We start from the raw sequence: 22,433 nt of genomic DNA, 5'->3' as shown, positions 1-22,433 counted from the left end.
AATTGTCCATTTTGCATGAGTCATTGTGATTGTCAATGCAATTGGATGGCTGATAGCTTAATGCCGATAAAACAAGGAGGACATTCTGGGTTTCTTTGCCCCTTGATCATTACCTACGAAATGACCCCAAAGATACACAATACGGCTAAAAAGAGACCAAAACAATTACACAGAGACTCAAAACAACCACAAAGAGACACACATTACTATAAAAAGACACAACATAACCACAAAGAGACACACATTACAACAAGGAGACACAAAATAATTACAAAGAGACACACAATAACGACAAAGAGACAAAAACAATGGGAGAGTGATTCATTCTAGACCTGTGCTGCCTTACCTTTGCATGGACCTGGCCTAAATCAGATATAAAGAAAGCTTCCATAGTTGTTGCACAAATCTTAAGTCCCATTTAGATTTGTGTTTTATGTTATATTCTCTTTCTTTGAACAACCATATTCTACGAAAACAAATCTGTTTCCGATGCTGAATTTGGCTTTGTCTGAACATGGACATATCTTGACTGCTTTCATCTCTAAACTGGTGAAGGTGGAGAGGACCTGCTTCAGCTGGCTTAACGTGTACATCAGTGAAGCTTAACTAATGCAAGCGTTGAATAATTCAGATATCATCCTTTACGGCGGATCACTGGATCATGCAGGACCCCTATAGTTCGTCTGTTAGGATCTGAGTGTTTCCTGTTTTATTTTGAAGTCCCTGTCTCGTTTCCTCTATTTCCCTGCTCTTCCTTCCCTGTGCTTGTCTGTTTCTATCCTGATTGTTTCTAGCCACGCCCTGATTGTTTCCACCTGTGTCTCCACCTGTGTCTCGTTTCCCTGTGTATTTAATCTGTTCTTTCTGTTTGTTCGGTGTCGGATTGTTTTTTGTTGTTCCTGTGTGGTGTTTGTTCGTGTTCCTGTCCTGGAAATAAACCTTGTTTTTTGAGAAACTCCTGCTGCGTTTGGGTCCTCCACACCACTCCCCATAACATAGTCTCTCATATCCACTTTAGATCCACAATGATTTCAACCGATTGAAAGTCAGAGTATAAATCACAACCGATGAGCTGTGAACACTTATAATAGACTTCATTTATCTTAAATGTGTAATGTAAAGCCAGAATACACAGTACGTGGAACAGACTCAAGAACCTGTTATGTTCAAACAGCCCTCCATAATCTTCCTCGAGGGTATTTTGTTCTCCTTGAACATCTGAATCTCGAGTTGCACTCGCCTCAAATAGCCGCTCTTCAATCTCTCCCTCTCTTTCTGACCAAATTAAAGTCTCAGAGAATGTTTATTGTTACAGCCAAGGTTACGGCAGCCGGGGCGAGTCGGGCAGCGAGGAAGCAGGCGAATGAAAGGAAAGTGAAAAGCTGCTTAAATCAATCCTTTTACACTGATGTGGATATCAACCGTTTTTGGAAAAGAAGGCAGATAAAGGCCACGGACCAATATGTACAATAATAAATATACTGACTTTTTCCCCCCCGTTTTTTCCAATTCACAAGGTCAGTGACCTCCCCTCACTGTCTTTGACCTTGTGCTTCACTGCAGAGGGCTTTCTGCCCCATAAACTGCAGGCTGTTGACAGCTCTGCGGCTCCTCAGAACAAATGGGATTGTCAGAGGCGAGAGAAACGCGAGGCTGCAGCTTTGCTGTGGATTTGATTCCATGTTCTCTTCAGATTGTGGACAATTGTAAAGTTATTGGGGTTGGGACCTTATTTTCTATTTTTTAATGTTAAAAACAAGAGCCTCCTCTGGGTTTTCGACAGGTGGCTATATATATTCTCTAGTCAACACAGATTTCTAGCGTTATAATTTAAGACATATAAATATTTCTTTTATCAACATTGCAAATAAGGAATTAATTGTCAATCTGCTCTGTATTTAAAAAAAAAGAGCTGCTAAGTGAACAGTTATCACCACTGATAATGTCATGTAGAATCCATTAGTACAACAGGTTGGGTTGCACAGGCATTATATTACAGGTACACTTTATATATATGTCTAACATCAGGTCCAATGCAGGATAAAGGAAGGAGACTTTTGGCTAGTGAAGGAATGGTTTGCTCCTTGGAGAGATTATGTTCCATCGCTTAACTATCCATAAAACATCTTCAGCTTCCCAGAAGATAAGACATCTGTCATCTGCATCCACACAACGGTGCATCCGTCTGATCTCTCAGTCCTCCAAGATGAAGATAAATAACAGACCCTCATCTGCTCTCCCTCCCTTCCGCAAAAAGAAAAAGCCAGATATAGAAACTCGGACTCCACCTCAACACTTCATCTTCGTTTGAGAAGTTTGGAAGTGCACGAAAAAGAGACATTGAACACAAGTCAGAGTTAAACTCACAACATATCTGAGCACTTTCAGCCACTGCTGCATCCCTCCATCCGTCAGCTGGTTCCGGCTCCAGGACCTAACGAGTTAATCAGCTGGCAGGTTTCCTCGAGGGCCGGACTTTTCTTTATTGCTCCGAAAGCGCTTTTACCCCTAATGGTGTCTTCTTCCTGCTCCTCAAAGCTCTGCAGCTCCTGCCAAGGTTTCAAGTGACAGCCTTTCTGTCACTCTCCTCCCTTCTTGTTCCACTTGTCGGGTCGGGTGGGTGGGGGAGATGAAGTCACCGACAGCGGTGTGTGTGTGTTTGAGGGCGGGTGTGGGGGTGTTGAGGTGATAAAAAGAGATGCGGGAGGGAGAAACAGGCAGATCCACAGACAAGAAAGGAGAAAGACGCTTTGAGGAATCACTGTCAACATGCCTGAGCCACCAGGTAAGCTGGTCCAACCTGTAGGATTATACCTGAGTTAGTTTATAGTCCACTCATAATAAAACGACACTAACATGATCATAAGATGCTTGATTTGTACTTAATGTGCAGTTGGCATGTGAATGGAAGCTGTTAAACTTGGGCGCTCCTCTGTGGTGTGAGTCTTACCTTCATCAGTGGTGACGGACGGTCTTCATCAGCTTTGCTCCTTTACTGACAATGTTCGGACTATATATATAAACATCTCTTTTCAGGGGGGGAAACAAGTTTTCTTTTTGTCAATTTTCTAACAAATAAGGACATACATGCTATAGTGATGGAAGCAGCATGTGAATGTCAAATATTCTTATAATTAGAAAGTCAAGATACAATGTGCTGAGTTTTTGTTTTATTTGATTAAACGCTCGTCATCAAAAAGTAATGGAAAGAAAAGCAGCTTTGAGAGGAGCCGGTGGCTCATTTATAGGAGCGTACAGTGGTGTTGTGTGTCAGTCCTCCATTCATTGAGCCGAGGACAGCAGGAACACTGTTGACAGTCCAAGTCCAAGGTTCAAGTCTTTTTATGCAGAAAAAAAATAGTTATTCTTTGTGTTCATGTTTTTTATCATGTTTTTGTATTAGCTCAAATGGGAAGTAACAAAATGTCAAAAACAGGAATATAAACTAATGTACAATGTGTCTCATACACACCGGCCGCCAAGTCAAGTTGTTTGTGTGTCTAACACACGTAGCAAATAAATGTTTCTGATTCTGATAAACAAAATGAGAGAAAATAATGCATAACAAACACAAACAAAACAAAATACAGTAGATATAACCAGATATATCCACATTTTAAAGGTGGTTATGTAGGGCACAATGCAGAAAATAAAATAATATTATTAATTTTAATATTATTATTAATGCTAATAATCATAATAATATGTTTATAATGTGTACACTTTTACTATACATAAACCCAATGCTGAAAAATGAACCCAACGGCTACTGAACCATATTGCAGATTTTTACATATAGTTCTATTGTTTTTGTAATTCTATTTTGGCTATTTTTCGAATAAAAATAGCCAAGAAAGTAAGTCCTGTCAGTTCCCCATAAACTACACGTGTTAGATTCCAGCATGGCATGACCTAACCATATTGATACACCAACGTGACCTGTAACATTTACCCATCGAGGCTGTAGCGCATGTCGTAATGTTGGTGTCAGTCTGATAGATGCCCCGCTGCCTTTGTCAACGGTGACCTCAAAGCACCGTAAATCAGCGCTTCAGACTTGAAACCGGAGGAACGAATGCATGCATGAGGAGAGGGGGGGGGGGGGTAAATGAAGGCAGGAGAGGAGCAGCTACCCCCCCCCCCCCCAAAAAAAAACCCCAGCAGAGATGAGGGCGATGATTTGTTAGAGGGACCTCTGCTTGCATCGTATCTCTGCCCCTCCTACACCTAATCTACCTGACTCCCTCATCCTGTTACTCCGTCTCCTCCCCTGGCATCCCCCCCCCTCCCCCTCCGCCGCCGATCGGCAGGAAGTTCCCCATATGGTTGTTATTGTGTGGGGAGAGTCACAACTCCCTTTTTTTCCCTTCTTCTTCTGGATTTCAGTCCAGCCGTCACTTTCTCCGTCATGGGCTGACAGTGATCCTTTTTTACCTTCGCATTGAAAATGCGGAAGGTTATGTTTTGATCGCCGTGTATTTATTTATTTATTTGTATGCGTGTTATTCGCATAACAAAAAAAGTTTTTAACCGAATCGCATGAAATTTGGTGGGATGATTGGTTATTATCCGGGGACCATTTCATTAGATTTTGGGATCGATCGGGTCAAAGGTCAATGTAAAGGTCATGCAAAGGTCAAAATCTTATTTTTACCATAGCACGGTCAATTTGTATCCAATTGGCATTCAACTCATGCCAAATGTTCATAATTCAATGCCCAATCTTGTGATATGCGAAGGTATGTGCTCTACCGAGTGCCCATTCTAGTTTGCTTATGGAACAATTTGAAAACTGCACCGGATAAAAATCAGAAAAAAATTATGTATATTTCCTCGGCCCCTCGAAAAGCTCTCGTCGGAGACAGGCGTCAATGTAGACGTGTGATGAAATACAGACGTGAAGGATTTGGACGGAGCTGGAATCTTTCCCTTTTCACTCTCAGTATTTCCACCCTCGTCATATCTTCTGAATGTGTCCCCAGGAATGTGTCCTGACATCACACGTATCATATTCCCACATCACATAGCTTCACTCGGGCTCCTCTTGTTCTTGTGTTTCCATCCATCCCGAATCACTGGCCTTCTTGAACTGTCTCACTCCCCTCTGCCCCTGTCGATCAGCTGGTCACGCCTCTTGTGCCCCCCCCCCCCCCCCCGGTATACTCAAGAAACCCAGTGGATCAGGAGGAGCACGCATCCCAATAAACAGCCACGAGAATAGTTCTGAAGCGTTAAAGCTGCGGCATCGCGGCTCATCGAAGGGAACGACTCCTCTGGGATCGGAGGTGTGTTTCCACTTTGTTAGCCCTTCATTGACCCATTAAAAAAAGACAAAAACAGCCTTTCTCACAAGAAGCTCTGACTTAATGTGTTGAACCAGTGGGTTCTTTGGAAACTGTTTGTAATTAGCGTTGCGCACCAGTGTTGATGGTGATAGTTTCAAGATGCCAGGGTGGTGATTCCTTTGCTGAGCGTGTGCAGAAATAACAATCCAATTATTAATTCCAAGCAACACTGCCAGGGACCCACATCTCTACCCAAACGGACCGGGGCTGGACTCACAAAGATAGAGTTTTTGCGATGGCCTCACTATTCCTTCCCTCCATAGTTTCTGATTCAACAACGGCAGGTCACCTGTGCTGACAGGAGAAGAATCTCAACGCTGAGTCTTGTGGATGGAGAAGATTTCGACTTGCTTCCGTTTGCATCTTTGCGTTGACTTTGCATGCAATCTACTCCCGGGAAATGTCTGCGCCGCGTTTGGCGTGAACACAGCATAAGTCCTATTTCTGCTCTGAGATTAACGCCTGAGGAGTCAGCCGCCCTACCTCAAGGCTAACTCGGAACCAAGAGTCATGTTTCCAAAGCCAAAGCCAAATTACCTAGATATCACGAGAAGGAGCAGAACATGAGAATGCAAATGTCTGAATCGGTTGAACTGGATATTAAACCGACTTTACCAGCTCCCTGAAGTCTGATTTAGCCTGTGTGTGAAAGGAGCCGCTCGTTGGGCCTCATGCTAGAAGCACATGTACCAACAGACTTCTTCTCTGTTCGAGGGATTTAACACATTTCTCTTGGGTAAGATCCCAACGTCCCAGCGGTCCAGACGTGTCTTAAGAGTCACGTGCAATTAGTTTCATCCAGGATACAGTTTTCCACCAATGGATTGTATGTTTCATTACATTGAAGCAATTTCTTCATTTGCAAACCCTCCATAATTCAAAATGATGTTAACATTATCCTGCTAATAATTATATATGTATTAATAGAGCTTATATCACCACGGATTTAAATCGGCTATTGATGCTATTGTGCAACACTACAGTATCAATATGAATATCTTAAATCATTTGACCTCCAGTTGAAGTCATCGATGGCTTGTGGGGCCAGACGTTTTTTTATAGGAACCATTTCTTCGAGTGCAAAAAAACGCTGACTCATCTCAGGATTTTATCCATGCAGCACTCGTCCCAATATAGTTTATAGCGGATCAATTTAGACTTCCAACTGTAGTCTGACCATTAGCTTGAGTCTTTTGGAACATCATAGAGCCGTCTGAAATATGCTTGTGAAATCGAGCCCGCTGAGCATCTACGTGTCCATCTTGTTGTTTTTGGAGAGAGCAGCAGTTGTTCAGTGGAAGGTTAAACCTCCACCCTACTGGCTGCACGCTAGAAGGAGATCAACGTCCGGCCACCCCACCCCCGCCACCACTGATCCAGTCTAGCATTACCTCATACCGAGGCTCTCGTCGAGCTCCCACAGACCGCCCCCCCCCCCCCCCCCCGCCACTTGATGGAATGATGACAGATGCAAGCGACCGCGCTACGATGCCTTACGACGACCGCGTGGACGGAGTCGTGATAAATCATCAACAAAGTCTCTCCGAACAAGAAGCCCGAGAACGTGGGCCTTCATCTAAAAGCGTCCTCTGCGATTGGAGAGAGGCCTCGGCCTATTTGGAGCGCGCTCTGTGTTGGAAGACAAAAGGAAATGAATGGAACGCTGAAGTGGTTGACAGCTTAATGCGACGTTTAAGAGCCGCCGTTGTTTACCGAACGCCACAGATTCCTCATCCCCAAATGAGAGCTGCGTTCGGCAATTTATTTTCTCGTGTTGAAACTGCTTTATTCACGGAGTAACAATTCATTAAAATCGTCGGGAAAGTTTACAGGATCGCCGTGAAATCTAATCTGCAGTTCCGTACCACTTTTATCTCTCTTCCAATTCTATTACCACCGGAAGCTTTTCTTTCTCCTCTCGTACATCTTCCTCCTCACGCGTGACAGGGAGGAGGAAGAGGAGGGGAGGGAGAGAGACATAGCTGGTCATCATTTATGCTCATCACTATAACCCATGTTATAAACAGCCGGCCCCGCTAAACATTCTCTCCACAGTCCCGCGTGTCTGATCCCTTACTCCTCCGCCACAGCAGGCACCGGCGTTACAGCGCCATAGACGGAATAACACAGGGATGTCGACACCGTTCAAGGTTTATCATCTCCGTTGGAAAAACATTAGTGTGACCTTTCTCTTTGTGGAGAGGTCTCTGTAGAGCTCACCGCATGTTCCTGAGATCAACGTTAAAAACAAGACATTTGGAGTTTCCATAGCCACTTCATTTATCAGTTCGGTGTAACGGCTGAAACAGTCAGATTGTGGATTAATTAATGTGTCGTTTGATCTACAAATACTCAGATTACTACCATTGTATCACCTGAACCCAATCAATCCTTTATGATCCGTAATGAACGTGTTACTTTGCATTATAGACCAAAGTAATGTTCATGTTGGGATCTTTTTTTCAGCAAAAAACGATATAATCCACTCAGGATCTGATAGATACACTAGACGAGAGCGTTAAAACTAAACTTAAACAAGTTGTAAAAAGAGGTTCACAAGAAGAAGAAAAAATCCTTGACAATATTAATATATATTTCAGCCAAAAACAAAAAGCAGTTTAACCAAATATGCCAAAACGTTCTCATGACTCCTGGTCAGTGTGTTTTACACCTGGCAGCTCAGGGAACATGTGTAGAGGAGGGAAGCTCTGCAGGAATAGACATAAATATATCTAGAAATTGTTATGCTCCTACTACCCACATATTTATTTTAGGAATCTCAATTTAAAGGGATATAAATATTTATACGGGCAATAACTTGTTAAAACTCACACTCAATGTCTTGCTGGGGAAAGGTGCCACTCCGCTCATGATAATGAATCAGATCATCAAGGTTGCCAACTTGGAACATGATTGAGTGGTCGAGAGGGCGGAGGCTTAAGTTCACCCTTATTCTGCCGACAGCACCACCGTTCATCCTCCTCGTAAAAACGGTGAAACTCCATCAGTCACGCTCTGCCCCCAGCATGGACGCCATGCCAATTGGCAATAAGACCGTTTATACCCATCCACACACCGCTTTATGAATAGATTCTTGGAATATTAATTGTCTCTTCAGGCTTTACTGTCAATAGTCCCCATTTCGATGATGTATATTGGAACATTATGCAATTGCAAAAAACACATCTCAGCGTGGTTTAAGTACAGTAGCGGCGGCGTGTCATCATGGGGCATTATAATAAAATGAGTTGCTTTTAAGGTGGGATTAAGGTGCTTTTAAGGCATTGGGGGATTCCCTGTTGAATAGTGCTGCCAGATAAGCACGGAAATTGTAATGGATTGGAGAATTAGTGACTAAAAACATCCCACCGAAGCAGAGCTGCTGAGTTCAATCGGAGTGTGTGGGGGCAGTTTTCATTATTAATTTTGAATCAAAATTCCACAATTAAAATCCGAAAACACAACCAGCTTGAGGATAACATCGTTGCACCAAGAGAGCTGTGCTAAAAGGGTCCTCCAACGATTTAGTATTGCACTTCCATAAAGTTCATGGGACTATTACGAGGGATTAAAGAAAGATGAAATCCAATGCAGTCCCCAGTTAAAAACATGCAGACCCTCCAGTTCCCACAATGCAACTCGATAGCGGGCTCTCTTTTAAAATGTTCTGTCTTTACAGCCAAGTCGAGATAAACTTGACGTCTCCAATGCGGTTATTTTTACCAACGAGCTGGCCGCAGAGAAATCGAAGACATTTTACAGGCATTTTTATGGGCCGCTACTTTGAGAGTGCTACTTTAAGAATAATCTCTCTCCGGCCTTTTTTTCTTTTTCAGTTTACTTTAACTTGAAGAAGAAAGGGAGCAGCTGAATACTGATGCAACACCGAGTCTTTCCGGAGAAACACACTTTGATAGAATGAGAATGCAGACCGGTGCGTACGTGAGATTGTTTTAGCGTGACACGATCAATAATAATAATAATAATAATCTCAAGGAAATATTTACACGGATGAAACATCCTCTGCTTCTTTGGCTCGGCACATTTTGTCTCCAGAGCATGTCGGACTCCGTAAAAAAAACCCGCAACCCCCGCTACGTGGCGGCCCTGGATGCAAAGCGCCGCACTCACACCACGTGGCGGTAACACGAGCTCGGAGATGCACCCGTAGAGTGGCACATTCACGCAGTCCACGGGTGCAACCGGGGTGCTGTGTAAACGGGCATCAAGCTGCCTTTAACACAGCGTGAGTCGCGGGAATGAGTTACCACCAATCGGGGTTGAGCTCAGCCGGGGCCCGCCCCCACTCTGTCGTTGGCACGTTAGCTGCTGCCATAGCTCACGGTTGTAGACACGCTTAAGTAGCTTAATGCATGCAGCAGCACTCTCCAACATCGAGCTCCAGTCGAAAGAAAACCACTTAAGTGGTGCGTTCCTCAGCAGCAGCATTATAAAGAAAGGAAGTTAAAGAAACAGCTGCTCGGCATCAAAACACACTTTCAAACAAATAAATGCGCGTGAGGAATGGTGCTTCTTTTTTGAGAGAGGAAGATCTCCAGATTGCAATGTCGGGCTCGGCCTGACTCCTTTGGCTCTCAACCGACTGAACAAGCAGGAGACGAACGCAGCAAAGGAAGACAGGGAAATGTCAAGAGAGATTAACGAAGCGCATTCCACAGAGGTTACCCTTCAAAAGCAAAGCGGGAGGAGAGAGAGAGAGAGAGAGAGAGACTGTAGAGAGTACAAGCACAGAAATGTAAATCCACTCTTTGTTTTTCAGTTGAAAGAGTCGCTGAGTTTTTCTTTTTTTCCAGCATGTGATCAAATAATCCTCAAGGAGCATCATGCATTGTTGGTTCACATTGTAATAATCTCTGGCAAATATATTCATTAATAAATAGGAATTTAACTGCAAAGTGTAAAATATGTAGATAACGCCATGGAATGAAGTCTCATTGCATGAGCCATGATGGCTGATGAGAAAAAGAGAAGACATAACTTGACTCGAGCCTCGTCGACAGAGAGTCCAACGAGACAGAGATGGGGAGGTGTTTCTTATCTAACTTCCACGTATTTCGCTATTTCTTCGAGTTAAATGTTGACTGCGCTGTGTTTCGTGGATGTATGAGCAAAAGTGGAACATCATATTCAAAACCATGTTTTCATTAGTGTGTATCCACTTGTTTTTCCGTTACCTTCGAGCTCATCTTAGCCCGTCATATCTCAGGCATCACATGACTTTCACCCAGGAGACCAGTGTTCGTGTTACGTGATTGATGTTTGGGACGTGTTTAACCACCCGAGCGAGTGTTTCTGTTTTTAATTCCCAGCGTTAAACTGCATGTAGCCAGTTAGACATCAGCCAGCGCATGAGACAGTGACGGGTCAGCATGCGGCGAGTCGGGATGAGAACGCGTTGCATCTCATTGTTTTTCTCGCCCCCAACCTCACTGTTTGGGTTTACTCTCACTGTTGTGGCTCTAAGCTGCAGCAGCTGTTTGCAGCCAAAAAGCTATAACAACTTATCATACTCCACCTGCTCAGAGAGATGCAGTTCAAGACTATCTGGTGAACATAGTGACATAAAGACTTCAAATGAATCACAATAACTGCCTCCAAATTGGTAACATTTTTTTTATTGTGTGTTAAAGAAAATGCAGCAATCAGACTGGAGCACACCATTTTGAATAAAACATGTCGAACCGTGGAATCCAGTGCAAGCAATATATATATATATATATAATATATATATATAGTTATATTTAAATATCTACATAGCATTCCATGCCATTTAGTGGGTGCTTAAATCACACGTTTTAAGAAAGCATACATCTTTTAGTATCTGTGGTTAGAAACAATTCCCCAACAGGGGCAGTTTTAGTGCTCTGCTCTTTGAAAACCAACACATGCATACTTTACTAATCCAAATGTTGTTATTATTTATGATCCAGAGTCATATTTTAAAGCATTAAAGCCTTCGAATTTCAAATGATATTAGCGATAAGCTTTTGGAGATAAAAACTGTGTAAATGAACGCAGAGAGCATCAGTTGTGTATTTAAAGGCAGAACTGACAACAACATCACCTTTTCAACACGCATCTCACATGACATCTGGTTAATATAAATGTCTCATCTCCCTCGAGCTCTTAGCGTGAGGCTTCACATCACCTCTGACCTCTGTTGGCCTCGCTCATTCTTCTCCTCTCTCCGTGTTTTAGTTTCCACCTCTCGGGGCTCACCATCTTGCGTAACACATTTTTTCTCCTTCTTCCTCCTCAGAAGAAAAGCGGAATCCGATGAAAGTAGGGCAAAAGAAACGTTGGGCTGGAAAAATGCTGAGAGTAGGGATTTGTAATAAGTGAGGAGGAAGAAGGAACACGAAGAGAGACATTACCCATTTAACAGATACCTGGAAGAGAGAGGGAGACGGACGGCTGCAGAGTGAAATGATCTGCGGCGGGGAGGGCCGCCGATGAAGCGTGGACGCTAATGAGAGCGGAGATGGATCCACGCAGACAGCGTGTTCATCAGCTGTGCATCCCCCTCGGCGCCGGGGGGGTTTAAGGGCCGCCGTCGTCCTGGCTGTGGCTTAACGGCTTTTCCCACGAAGAGAGAGAGAGAGAGAGGACCAAATCAAGCGGGCTGAAGGAGAAGCAGGTCACTTTTGGATAATTACAGGGATTGAAAATTAGATTTTTTTTTTTTTTTTTAAGTTCCCCCATCTTATCAACCTAAATCACAGAGTGGAGCTCCATTAGAGAACAATGTGACCACTCCACTGATTGAGATGCTGTAGATTTGCCCTATGAGTACATGGAGCTGATGAAACTCGACTTCCAGCCCTCGATTGACTCGGCCCATAGCCTCCCATCCTGTCTGGTTATTTATAGCAACGCTATAGTGACGTGGCTTTATGGATGGGTTGGTCCATCACTTCAATATCTTGACAACTATAGTTTATCGTGGAACTGTGTATACACATTCATGTTCCCCAGAGGATGAATCCGACTGACTTTGATGATCCTCTGATCTTTTTTTGTGGTTCCGAGTGAAACATTTTAAAATACAAATGTTCTCTGACGCCGTAGAGAACATGCGGTCCGTTCTGGGAAAGATGGACTCAACGTTGATTTACTTTAACCTCTTTTATCCCTTTGCCATCCTTTTTTTTAAAACATGTGCTTTAACATCACATTCTGGATTCTTCATATTCAAATTCAGTTTTTCACACTCACTTACCTTTCATTGCCACTTGGAGCCGTCGTAAAACGTGCCTTGAATGGCTTTAAATATTTTCTCAGTGGTAATTTCTATGCTGCGTGATACTTTATGCATTTTCTTCCTCTGATCATCTGCATACAATCTTTCAGTTGGGACATCGAGAACCTCGCACTGTATTTAAACGAAAGAACAAATAGGAAAAACTGAGCAGCGAAGAGCTTTTAAATTAGATATGAAAGGATGATCCTGATAACATCTACAAAATCCCTCCACAGAGGAGGTAGCACACAGTCTGAACAATATTTGGGGGAAACTCAATCTTCTGCACTCAAAATGTTGCTGGAAGTAATGAAGGAACATGTGATCGCTGAGGATCTTCATATTTTACCTATTTTCAGTTCCCCGTGGCACGAAGATCTTTTATCTTGTTTGTTAGAGCCTTTTCAGTTTTTCGTATCATATTTTTTAAGTTAAGATGTAAAGAAAAAGGTTATCAGGTAGAATAAGAATCCGTCAATAATTTTCTTAGCATCCACTTTAGAAAGAAAGCCAGTCTAATCTCTTTACGGTGTTTTTCTCATGTGATCCTTAATATTTTGTTATATTCATGTATTGTTTGTGAGAGCCTGCACAGATTTTTTTTTATCCTGCAGGATTTTGCGTCAGCCGGAACGACGTCTTTAAATGGCTTCACGTGTTCCACGTACACCATAAAGTGGAAAACGGTCAAATGAGAGTTTCTGAGTATCAATAACTTCCTCTCGGTCTCATTTGAGATCTTATATTGATGTGCAGCCGCTTCACTCACAATAAATGAGGCACTGACTGGGTATTCACACGATGACAATTGTGACTTTTACATCCAAACGTGTTTCATATACCAGTTTATGACATTCAGTTATGTTATTGTCTCTCGGTGTAACTCCTCCAGTTATATTCTGCTGTGTGATGCCAGTCAGATATAATAAATTCTGCTTGTCGACACTTCATGTAATGACGACCTGAAATTCAGTGACCGACTTTCTGATTGACAGTCGTGGGGGAATCGATGCCTCGGCCGGGACCTAAAGAAAGTTTTTACCGTCGGATGTGTCATGAGTCCCTTCTTGGATCGAGATTCTGAGAGCGGCATTAAAAGGCCGCTGCGTGGAAAACAAACCTTATCCAAAATAGAGGTGTCACCCCCCCCCCACCCACCAGTATGCCAGATGCAGTGTGCCAGCCTGCAACACAGGCAGGATGCCAAGGCCTGACCTGATATCTTAAACCCAATGTTAAATAGGCTCCCGGGACAGTTGGGTCGATCGACGCCAAGAGCGGTGTCCTCCTCGCCCATATCCGTGGCTCGGCCCGTTTCATGTGCACGCTCTCGCTGCCTCGACGGAACGCGGACGACGACCGAAGCACGGAAACCTTTTTTTAAACGTTTAAACGACGGGCCCTAACGAGGGCACCGACCTGTGGAATGATTGAAATAGACGCTCGTGTGATACGAACGCTGCCAGAGATGAATTATGACTCTGCAGCTGTGTGCTTTAGTTTGTCTGGCAGACAGAAGCCGCTGCCTCATCTGCCATCTCATTAGACGCCCTTGAGCTTCGAAAGTAACCCAGATCTGGGATCCTGGAACTTTGATGTACTTATCCTATCAAAAGCATTTTTGTCTGGAGGCCGCCCGTTTCTGTATTTTTTAAGCCCAATTATTCCTCATGATCTCTGAAAAACGTACTTATATTTATCTCCGCCTCACTGTTGCTGTAAACCACTTCTTATTTGAAGCATGCGCTGTTCCTCCACTGAAATACAATCGTCTCTCACAGAAATCCAGAAGAGGTGCATGACGGTCGCCGGCATGTCGTTTCCCTGTGCGGCGACTTTTCAGCCTGTCTTTATGTTACGGAAATCAACCCGTTTATTTTAAAGTGTCTGTTTGTAAAGGTGCTTATTTCTAAACATGATGCATATTTATTGTTGATGAACAGAGCGAAGAATAAGTGCCGTCAGTTATGTTTATACATTATTATAAGTTCCTGTCTCCTGAGGATTCAGATACATGATGCAACTCTTCAAACAGTTTACCGAGCGTCGGCTTTGGAAGCCGTGACTATCCAAATATGAAATAATTAGGAGGTGCACAATTATTTTACATATCTTTTTTTTAATTGCAGCAGCCAAGGGCGATGAGACTGCAGCAGCCTCTGCTGGTAAGTGCCTTAACGACATCTAATCTGAGCCCACGAGCTCCAGAATTAAAATAACCACTAAAAAACTCATGTTTTAATAAAAAGCATCTGATGAAGATCGTTTGATTTTTTAAAATAATTTCTTATTCTTTCTCTTTTTTTTCAGCCACGAAGGGTAAGAAAAACACTGTCCATCCAGTGTGTGTCTGTCTGTGTCCCATAGATGTAACTGTCATTCATTTTCATCCCCATTCTTCATCATCCTCATCCTCATCCTCATCCTCATGATCATGTGTGTGTTTCCCCTCATTCAGAGAACCTCGTGGAGGAGGAGGGTAAGAGTTGCAGATGAAACAAACACAGAACTCAGTAACTTCTGTGGTGATGGGACTGAGTGTGGAGATATGCATGACACTCACACACACACACACACACACACACACACACACACACACACACACACACACACACTAAAGTAATCAGTGCTCAGTGTTTCGACGATATTCTTTCATTAGCGCTGAGGACAGGAGTTTATTTAGAGCACCAGAGATGCTAATTTAATTTGGTGTTTGAGCGAAATAGAACGTGTTTAATTTATGGATAAGCATCACATATATGTATATATATATACTGCATTGGTGAGTGTGTGTGTGTGTGTATTTTAATTTCCTATTTTAGCTTGGGTATACGTAAATCTTTACATACATGCAAAGTCATCTTTCACATTTGTCCTCCAGCTATTGTAAAAGTGTCTTTTTAGCATTGTTAGCGTTCCTCATTGAAGCCTTATGGGATTTGGTAATTCTTGGTTTCAACAAAGTGCAATTTAAAATAAAAAGAGGTCATTATATGAGACATCGCGTTATGCACATGGAAAAACACACTGTTGAACTAAAGTGTATTTATCACATATTCAGTTTGCTTTAAGATGAAAATGGAAGTTTGCATCAAGCTGATGCACGAAGCCCAAACCCTCGGGATGAAACTGCATTTTATTATAAATGGCAACCTCAGCAATAATTTGCTTTATCTGAAAGTCAACCAATTCAACTAAAATAAAAGAGCTTCGTCTCACTACTTTATCATATTTCCCTAGAAATTACAGTATCAAGAAATTACCGCCCACAACCATTTATTTTGAAATGAAACGTGGGACCACACAGCATTTTAAATGATCCTGCCATGAATGGAAATACTGTCTGGTTGCGTGTGACATCTGCCACGTAGAGTTGTTTGTTGAGTGTTCCTCCCCACGGTCACAACACGATTAGTTAGTCACTCAACCTGCCAAGGGGTCGCACCCGATTCACATGTTTGAGGAAGAATCCTGAGAGACATTCAGAATGGCAAACTGCTCCTCTCATTTCACTTCCCTGTTCCCCGGAAAATCCTGACCTTTTCAAGAGAAATCCATATCGGGTAATGTGTGAACTGATTGTGTGTGGGTACCCCACCACAGCAGAGCGGCTATGAGATGCGAGGGATGTGTCCTGTGTGTATACATCAGGAAGAATCATGTTCTGTGGGGCAGCTGCAACACTGCACATGTGTACAGGCTACAGAGTGTGTAATGCATGTTTATGGAGATTTCCTCTGCCAGTGGCACACATTCAGAAATAAGTAATGAGTCCCCTAAGAGAGTCAAACACACTTTGTCGTACATTTATGTGCAGAGTCTATTTATGCACAATGTTTCAGTTCACCTCGTTGGATATAATGTCAATTCACATTATGGAGCGACTGCAACAGAGGGTGCGAGCAAGATAGTTGTACACGTGTTTGTGTGCGTTTCATTGTCTATGTGCAGATGCTATCATTCCAGATGAATTATGGTGCAATGACGAGGTAGAGCAATACATTTTACTAATAATGCGCCTCCTTTTTAATCAGTCATTTGACTTTGTTTAAACTCACACAGCTCATGTTATATTTCAATGTTAAATGGCTGATTTGTACTCAAAATTTTAAAAAACATACCTGAACCTGGGCGTACATAAAACCCAAGACTTTGTAAGAATGATTTAACTTCATGGCAGCATCCAACGGTAGGCGGTCAACTCCCAGAAGATCAACATAATGTAACTGTGGCAGTACAACTGTGGCAAATACAATAAATACAAACAAATATCAATAAATATCAAAAGTCAATAAATAAATTCAATAAATAAACAAATCAATAAAGCAGCTGCTCATCATTTAACAGGCATATTATACAGAGCACAAACAACAGCAAAACAGAGATTTTTTTAATAGACACATAACAGGATAACAACAAAACAATTTGTAGTAATTAATTTTCAAGGCTCATGTTGTGTTTGGCCAATTATAATATGGTTCAAAATGTGTTCCATGTTCATTATTAAGCAATGGCCCTGTATGTCAGTGTCAGTATGTCAGAATCAGTATGCTGTGAAGTGTGTGAGAGTGTGTGTGTCCACTCATCATATGTGTTGTGTTTGTGTTGTCATCTAACCATCTGTTAAATTATCATTATCTAAAAAATTATCATTCTCACAATAAATTGTATGAATCATCGGGTGTATGTCTGGAATCTGCATGTGTGTGTATCTGGTCTGTGAAATACGCATATGAAATATGTCTTCATTTGTTGTCATTCATTTCTGTTTCATTGTTTCATTTGTTCATTCACTTTGCGAACCTTCTGCTGCGTTCTCCGCTTCCTGATGTGAGCCCTTTGGCTAAGAGCGTTGTTTGGAGGTGTTGTTGGCTGGAAGGGAGAGCTCACTTCTAGTTGTCTGAGTACAGGCTCTTAACTTACAATCCTGTATTTGTTATTATTGTACATGGAAATCTTGATAAGGTTATGTATTTTGTATTGTATTATTTATTTTATTTGTATGTTATGTAAATATATAACAAAAAAAAAAATGAAAAGTTCGGGATGATTGGTGGGATGATTGGATGATTTATTATTATATTGGGGGAGATCAAGTCAGATTCAGGTCAAAGGTCAAAGGTCAAAAGGTCTCATTTTTTACCATCTTTTTTTCATGCAGCCCAATTGGCATGCAACAATTGCCAACATGATGCCAACATGTTCATCAATCAATGCCAATATTTGTGATATGCTATGCGCATCGTAGTGCCCCTTTTTGTTTTGCATCAGGTGTTTTGCACTCAGTGCAGTGCAGTGCAGTGCACTTAAGGCGGTCAAAGGGTTGGCATGTGGAGCCGGTGGAGCCCCACTACTTTACCAGCGCCATTTCATTTTGGCTACCACGGGGCTAAAGAGGGTTGCTCTATAGTGAAGACCTCACTTTGACCTCACTAAAAAAAAGGTAATTATAATTATATCTGCAAGAATCAATCAATTTTTGTTTTTGTTGTTTAATGAAGCAGTCTGTAATGATTTAACGCAAAAGCTCTAAAGCTAGCTAAGCTAGCTAAACTAAAAAAACTAAAACTCTGTTGAGTGAGTTTCACACATGATTTTTTTTAGTTTGGGAACTACCGGGTCCAAATTTATGTACTAAGCAAGTAACTACATATAGTGGACATAGTGTATTACATGGAAGTGTAATTGAGACACTGCAGGGTGACAGCGCACTGATTCCCTCAACAAAAAGGATTACTTCATGGTTTTTGTTAATTTTCTCAAATGATCACTTTTTTTTTTTTTTGCGCGTAAACAAAATCAGCAAACGTAAAAAGCCAGGGTCAGACGATAACAAACTAGTCCGCGGTCTCACGACTGGGAGTTACGCAACGAGCCTGTGTAGGTGGTCTGGTGTTGACGTTTTGTCTCATTTTGCCACTTGTTAGCAACCGCCTTTCTTTAAATATGAAAAAGCTTGAACATTCACGCAAAGGGGTTTTTAATGACGTATTTTACATTGTTGAACATAAATATTAAAACTCCTCAGCTGGCGTTAACCACTGTCTTATATACAGCATCAAACCAAATGCTGACTTGTTGGGACTCACTCTCATTGATGTCAGTGTCATGAATCCATCCTTTGATAAGCAGCTCTTTTCATTCATAATCAGTGGGAGGTGTTTTAACCTTTAATTTCCATGTACCACCTGTTTTCTTTTCGTTCAGCTAACAATGAGCCTGAGGATGGAAAGGAACATACAGTTTCCCAGCCTGCCTGTGTTTCCTGTGTATGTGCTTGCTTTGCATCCACCACTGTGTGTTCGTGCACACGCGTATCTGTTGACTGTTTGCGGCCGTCAAATGCGTTCTGGATCAAATGTTTTCACAGATGGATTCATTATAACTTGTGATTGTGTTCCAGTTCGCAGAGATACGGCCCTCGAATATATTCCTGTACATATAATATGTCATAATAATCACAAAATCAATCTTTGTTTATGTTGCAAACAAAAGTGACAAAGTGTGTCACGGCGAGAAAAGGGATGTAAAAGAATAGGATGACAACTGAACGCAGTCACAATTTAAAAGCAGCTCAAGTCACATCAGATAAACCGTCAGATGAAACAATGAAATGAAATACAAATAGAACAGAGAAGTCCATGACAGCAATGAAAAACAAAGTGATTAAAAGAATGAATCCACCAAAGCATCCGAGGGAATGTTTTGAGTGTTTCGATGCTAAATTAACTTTTGTAATGTGGTTTATACAAAGTGATATATTGTGTATTTATTCTGGATATATCACGTGTGTGTGTGTGTGATTTGTGGACGTCAGACAATATACTCATTAATGTATAGTGCAATGGATACAGTCATTTGTTTCTTTACATGGTGTGTGTTACATGTTTGAGATACTGTGTGTACTGTGTGTGTGTCACTCTGCGAGGTGCTCTGATGATACATGGATTATATGCTGAATAAGTAATATAGTATCAGATATATTCTCTGCATAGGAGAACATTTTATGGATGGAATGATTAATACGTTTCTATTTTAGTGTAGTAATACCCAGTCTGGGATAGAATATTTGATAACCTTTTATTATAGGGATTCATATATTCCTAATCATTTCATAAGAATTCTCTAGGAAGGTTCCTAGAAAGATTAATTATCAGTAAAATTGTTGTTTTATTGTTGTTGTTTGTGTTTTGGAGGAGGGTGTGTGTGTGTGTGTGTATATATGTGTGTGTATGTATGTGTATGTATGTCTGTGTATGTGTGTGTATGGGTATGTATATGGGTGTATATATATGTTTATGTCTGACATTTTTGTACTTGTTTTATGTTTATATCACTAAACAAGTAAAAAAATTATCAGTAAAATACTAACAGTGTTCAGTTGGTAAAAGCTTAATTATCACCTACAATGATTTTAATCAGTAAAGCTCACATGCGAGTATATGATGCGATGTATGAAGGATTGCCATGGTTACAGCGGTTGAGATTAGGTTACAACAGCCACAGAGATGGAAATAATAACTTAGATTGGCCTGTGGGATTTAATGTTTGAATGCCACTATTCCATCTTAAATACTGATCTTAATTATTGCTTATTCATATTTGTATATTTTTTCTGCCTATTTATTTAGTGAATTATTTTAAAAGAGAATTAGGCAATTTGTGCGTCTCAATATTTAAGCCTATTGCAGATGATCAGAACTTTTGTAATTACAAAAAATGTCACCTTATTTATATTAATTTGTAATTCCTTCACTAAGGATGTCCCCTTCCAATGAGCTATCAATACTTTCTGCGTTTATTATCAGTTATTTTGCTAGTATTTGTCAAACACTGAAAACCCTCTTATAGAGTGTGTGGGGAGTGATACAGACAGATGGACATATGCTTCTTTATCTGAATTGTTTTGAAGTGGAGGCTCGTGATCATAAAATGTACACAAAGTGAATCACAACTCGTTAATTAAAACAACTTTATCAAAACAACAAAAAACAATATAATAAAGGAGCCGGCTGGACTTAATGCGAGTAGTCCAGGCCGGCAGCTGGCGCTTATGCAAAGCTCGGCTTTTCCTAAACGTTTTATGATTATGGTTGCTGTGCCAGCTTGAGATTTACACGGCACACACACACACACACACACACACCTGTGGCCGACGCTGAAACAGGAAACAAACAGCAGACTACCGCATTAAAGTCCACCGCTTTGTTGAGCCAACCGTACACACCAAACTCCTCTTTTTCCGCTGCAATAATTTAATCAGACTTCGCTTTTTTGCTCAACGGAGTCCCTTTGGGGTTCTCTTCCTTTAACAGGAGCATATGTTGTTCTTCTTAGGAGGAGAGTCTGAAACTAAACTGGGTGAGAGAAATGATGAGGATGTTATGAGGGAATACCAGGCCCATAAAATAAAGCGTTACTAAATACTTTAGTGGTTGCTTTCATTGTCACGAATATAAATCTGCAGGATTTTCTTCTCATAAAAAAAATCCCTTTCTGCTAACGTCTAATATCCAAAACGTAGCTTCGGAGGGTCCAGCACAGTGAGTGAGCTCACTATGCAACCCTCATCCCAAACACAGCAACTGTCCAATGTAACAGTGGACGAGTGCAAACAATCAAAGTGTCCCCTGGGTGCCGTTCCAGGATCAGCTTCACCCACTTAGCATTCTAACCAAGACCTTTTAAATCATCCTGAACATCTGAACTTGGATCTGTCCTCAGGGGCACTTTTGATTAAAAGATCAAATTAACTGAGCCCATAAAAGCAGAGAGAGAGAGAGAAAGAGAGAGGTGCTGAGTGTGTGGCTCTCTGAATTTATGTAGGCGCATGACCTTAACTGACATGTGACCCTGGATCCATTCTCTCAGCAACAGCTCTCGGCCAATGGATGTCCACCCGGGGCCCGACTCACTCTGCTCGATTGGAGGTTTCTCTTTACTTGCCGCTTGTCCATAAACCGTCTCTTCCGGCAACACGGAGAGTACGTCCGGCCCAGGAAGTGAGAGAAACAATGCAGATTATGTAGGGTTAACCGACTTCAGCTAAATTAAATAGATTTTTTGTGTACATCTTTGCTGAAGATGTAACTCATTAACAGATAATTGTGTGTGTTCTCTTCTTTTTTTGTAAAAGAAGAAAGAAAAAAAAGGATTTGTTAATTACACTGAGAAAGAAAGATGTGTTTTTGGGAGTGTGAGAGCGCGTTGATTTAACGTGTGAGCGTTCCTCACCTGAAGTCAACAGTATCATCGGGCCAATTAACGCTCGTGTTCGACAGCCGAGCACCGATACTGCACCGACTGACGTGTTCCCCGCTCTCTCTCTCTCTCCCCCCCCCCTCTGGCGAAGAGTTGCCTCCCGATGGTAAGAGAAACGAACACGTTGGCGTCTGTGCGAGCGCATCAACTGACAAGCAAACACCTCACAGAGGTTGCCTCAATTCACTTGCAAAAGAAACGAGTGAACAGATAAGAGTCTCTCGTCTTTTAAGATAAAATAAGGGAGTACAGCCACGGCTTAGCTTCTGTCAGGGGGGCAGGAGATTCTGAAGACAGAGGGGATCTGAGGAGTTCCTTTATTCCCTTGGTCGCCTGTCATCTATCGGAGGGTCCCAAATGGTTTACGCAGTGTAACAGCAAAGGAATTACTCGCTGAACGGTTTTGACTTATGGAAAAACTGTTGCTCAGTTGTAGTTATTAACCGCGCAGACGGAATAGATCCCCGAGCTCAGCGGGAATTTAGTGGTGTAAGACTTGGGAGTTATTCTCATGAGGTCTTCCCATATCATCCGCAAATAGATTTCACTGTAAAAGCAACCACGAA

The 22,433-nt window shown here is 41.8% G+C and overlaps 1 long non-coding RNA gene across 1 annotated transcript; it reads left to right on the top strand.

The window, feature by feature from the left end:
• The first annotated feature begins 2,707 nt into the window (after positions 1-2,707).
• Positions 2,708-16,232, top strand: LOC130188994 (uncharacterized). Its single transcript, XR_008830685.1, has 3 exons — positions 2,708-2,785; positions 14,736-14,771; positions 14,917-16,232. It is a non-coding gene; the product is annotated as an uncharacterized LOC130188994 (long non-coding RNA).
• Positions 16,233-22,433: the final 6,201 nt, after the last annotated feature.

This window comes from Pseudoliparis swirei, chromosome 23 (genome assembly GCF_029220125.1).
Source record: "Pseudoliparis swirei isolate HS2019 ecotype Mariana Trench chromosome 23, NWPU_hadal_v1, whole genome shotgun sequence".
Taxonomy (NCBI): domain Eukaryota; kingdom Metazoa; phylum Chordata; class Actinopteri; order Perciformes; family Liparidae; genus Pseudoliparis; species Pseudoliparis swirei.
This window is presented reverse-complemented; position numbering and strand designations above follow the sequence as displayed.